The sequence below is a fragment of the Octopus sinensis genome, linkage group LG1 (assembly GCF_006345805.1).
Source record: "Octopus sinensis linkage group LG1, ASM634580v1, whole genome shotgun sequence".
Classification (NCBI taxonomy): domain Eukaryota; kingdom Metazoa; phylum Mollusca; class Cephalopoda; order Octopoda; family Octopodidae; genus Octopus; species Octopus sinensis.
In genome coordinates, this window is record NC_042997.1 from 65,890,095 (window position 1) to 65,894,477 (window position 4,383).

Consider the following 4,383-nt stretch of genomic DNA (forward strand, 5'->3'; position numbering starts at 1 on the left):
CATATTTTGTAATACCTTTCAATACATTCTATTGGATTAATGAACTGGCACAAGTGGCAAATAAAACAAAAGTATAATTGCTGTTGTTGAAGTCATTATGCATAATCATCATCATCGTTTAACATCTGCCTTCCATGCTGGCATGGGCTGAATGGTTTGACAGGAGTTGGTTGGGCAGAAGACTACACCAAGCTTCACTGTCTATTCTGGCATAGTTTTTATGATTGGATGTCCTTCCTAACACCAACCACTTTACAGAGTGGACTGAATGCTTTTTACATGGCACCAGTACATTATTATTACTATTATCACTGAAAGCAGTAGATGGGCATAATTGTTAGGATGTTGGAATAAATGCCTTCTGGCATTTGTTCAGGTTCTTTACCATCTGAGTTCAAATCCAAGCTCCCTCCAAGGTCAACTTTTCCTTTAATTCTTTCAAGGTAAATAAAAAAAATAAAGTACCAGTCAAGTACTAGGGGCAATAGTATCAACAAACCCTTTTCCCTCATCAAAATTTGATTTGCTGACCTTGCACCTAAATTAAGTGAGCTGGCAAAATTGTTAGCATGTCAAACAAACTGGGTAGAAACATTTCTTCCAGTTCTTTTGATTTTGAAAGCAAATTCCACCAAGGTTGACTTTGCCTTTCATCATTTCAGGCTCAATAGAATAAGTACCACCAGCCAAGCATTGGAACTAAAGTAACTGACTTCAAAATTGCTGGCCTTGTGCCCAAATTATTATTATTATTATTATTATTATTAGTAGTAGTAGTAGTAGTAGTAGTAGTAGTAGTAGTAGTAGTAGTAGTAGTAGTAGTAGTAGTAGTAGTAGAGGGGGAGGAAATAATATAAGCAATAAAACTGATATCATCATGTTTGAGATTTCAACTTTATTGGGTTTTTTGTTATTTTTATGCTGAAGAGTTTTTAATTTAATTCAAGTTTTTTTTCTTTTCATTTTGTCATTATCCCTGGCATGTGTAATGTAAAGAAAATGAAACGAGAAAAAAAACTCAAAAAGTGAGAAAAATCATCATTATTACATAAAGAGAGGAATTAAACAATATAAGACCAAGAAATTTTGAATGAAAAGTGTGAGATATGAAGTAAAAGAAGGAAATAAAGAGTAATGCAATTTTCTTCATTTGAATGAAAAATATATAATTCAATTATCTACCTGGCATAGATATTTGTAAGCGTGAGAAAACACAAAAAAAAAACACAAAAGGATACAGAAATATATAACAGACAGCAAAGGCATGACTTTCAAGAAAATTGATCCCCAACTTTTGGGCACCCAGGGGAAATAGCAGCCACAAGATTTTCTTGAAATAAAATACAGTGAAGTGAATTTCTGCTTTCACTTTTTTAGGATCTGGAAGAGGAAAACTCAGCACCGCAAGCTAACAAAGTATTTGTCCATCTGTCTCCAGATGGCAACCAAATTTATTTAAGCTACACTTACAAACTCAAGGATTTTATTAACAAAATATTTGTCGATTATACCATACTTCTGTCACTTTATTACAGTGACATTAAACATCTCATGGTATATATTTACAGATAAATGAACTGAATTAACAAATACTTCCTTGGGCCACTTAGAAGTTACAAATAATCAACTGTCTTTCAGGCAAAACAATATCCCAATAACTTGATAAGCTGCAAGTATTAGAGAAGCAACAACTACAGTTGTTAATAACAAAACTGCATAAATGGCTATGAAGTTAATGCATTGGATTACTTGCTATATGAGCTTATTACTTGATTTGTTATATATGTTGTACCCCTGAGGAAGGCACATAATTCTGCTAATTCCCATTTGCCTGAGACTGGAGATAAATACAAAATGAAACACAAGTTTCTCTTATGCCTCATAGTTGAGAGATTAATGGCAGGAAAAGAATCAGATGGAAGTAAAGAAAGAAAAATTCTAACAGGCAAATAAACTCATGCAAGCATGGAGGAAATGGTTGTAAAGCAGTAAAGAAAACAAAGCAATAAATAAATGAATAAATAAAACCCAGTGGTTTAAATTAAAGAGAGTAGTTTCAGGCCACTTATTATACAGTATTGCCGTTTATAGTCTTCTGCAATTTTAAGCAATACATATGACAAGTTTATGATGAAATAAATATACTGCATACATCAGTCACAGTAGGCAATTAGCCGGCAAGTTTCATATTTGAAACTGAGTCCCAGATACATTAAAGAGATCAATGTCTACTTAGAGCAGAGTCAACTCTTCTCGAACATTTTCACTTAAACCCTTAAAATTATCACTGTTAATTTGGGTAGAAAGAAACATTTCAACAAGTTCCCAACAATGAGGGGAAACAAAGAGGAAGATAATTATGATGACGATGATAACAACAACCACCACATCAGCAACAACAATAGTAATAATCCTTCCTATAATACTTTCTACTATAGGCACAAGTCGCAAATTTTGGGGGAGGGGTGAGTCAATTACATCAACTCCAGTGCATGACTGGTACTTATTTTGTCGAGCCTGAAAGGATTAAAGGCAAACTCAACCTTGCTGGAATTTGAACTCAGAACATAAAACCAGAAGAAATGCCGCTAAGCATTTTCTCAAGCATGCTAATGATTCTGCCAGCACAATCCTAAATAATAATCCTTTTTACTATAGGCACTAGGCCTGAACATTTGGAGGAATGAGCTGGTTGTTTTCATTGACCCCAGTACTCTGTTACTACTGTTACTTATTTTATTGACCCCAAAAGGATGAAAGCTAAAGTCAGTCTTGGCAGGATTTGAACTCAGAACGTCTGTAAAATGGACAGAATGCTGCTAAGCATTCTGCCCAGCATGCTAACAATTCTACCAGCTTGCCACCTTAGAATAATAATAATTTATTTTCTTTTTTACCAATTCAGGCACAAGACCTGCATTTTTGGAGAAGGTGATTTGTCAATTACATTGACCACAACACTTAACTGATTGATACTTTATTATATCAACCCCAAAAGGATACGTAGCAAAGCTGAGAATACAATTTGATCTCAGGATGTAAAAAACCACAGATGCTGCTAAGAATCTTAGTCAACATTCAAATGATCCTACCAGTCGCCACCCTTATACATATGATTGTTACTAATTTATGCAGTTTTGGGGTAGGAATCAGTTGATTACATTAAACTCACAACTTGGCCAGAACTTTATTTCATCAATTGCAAAAGTATGAAAACAAAGTTAAGTTAAATCTCAGCTTCTGATCTTAACTAATTGGAAGTGTTATCATGTACATATTTTGTGCTGGTATAAAAGATGGGCTACAGCAAATATTCTGCTAATATCACAGATTTGCTTGTCAGTTGTTTGACCTTAACCAGTTGAGCATGTCCCTTAGTGGCTGACGATATGTGTATCTCTGATCACGAGCAGAAGTAGTGGGGGAGCATCATAGCCATGTGCTGAGAGGAATTCTTTGGTGTTTGAATAATTCACCTCTGGAATCATTGATGTTTCATTCGACATCCTTAAACAACCCTTTTCAGGGATCTTATGATCAGAATGAGCTACTCGACCTGCAGAAAATTCTAACTGGGTCCCCACCTACAAGGTCATGTGCTGTTTATCTTGATATGAAATCACCATGTCATGCACATACGGTTGTGATGTATGTGCCTAGTGTATCCTTATTAGATAGGAAGTCATAATGAGTATATTGTGGTTTGTATATTTATACCTCAGTGTCACCTTGATGGCATGCACTGCTCTCTCACTCAACAACAACAACAACAATAATAATAATAATAATAATAATAATAATAATAATAATAATAATAATAATAATAACAACAATAATAATAATAATAACAAGAACAACAATACTTTCTACTATAGACACAAGGCCTGAAATTTGGCAGAAGAGGCTAACCAATTTCATCAACCCCAAAAGGATGAAAGGCAAAGTCATCAAAATAACAATAACAAGGGTTTCTGATTTAGGCACAAGGCTAGCAATTTTGAAAGGATAAGGTAGTCAATACCATCAACACTTGTACCTGGCTGGTACTTAATTTTACAAACTTCCAAAAGCATGAAAGCAAAGCTGACCTCAGTGGGATCTGAACTCAGGATATAAACAACCAGAACAAATACTGCAAGGCATTCTGTTCAACACTCAAACAACAACAACAACAATAATAATAATAATAATAATAATAACAATAGTTTCAAATGTTGTTACAAGGGCAGCAACTGGGGAGAAGGGACAAGTTAATTACATCGACCCCAGTGTTCAACTGGTACTTAATTCATCGACTCCAAAAGGATGATCAGCAAAGTTGACCTCAGCGGAATTTGAACTCAGAAATCAATAATAATAATAATAATAATAATAATAATAATA

At 34.4% G+C, this 4,383-nt stretch overlaps 1 long non-coding RNA gene across 1 annotated transcript; it reads left to right on the forward strand.

Annotated features, from left to right (window-relative positions):
- Positions 1–2,875: 2,875 nt before the first annotated feature.
- Positions 2,876–3,998, forward strand: LOC118762685. Its single transcript, XR_004998449.1, has 3 exons — positions 2,876–3,134; positions 3,411–3,415; positions 3,988–3,998. It is a non-coding gene; the product is annotated as an uncharacterized LOC118762685 (long non-coding RNA).
- The last annotated feature ends 385 nt before the right edge of the window (positions 3,999–4,383 follow it).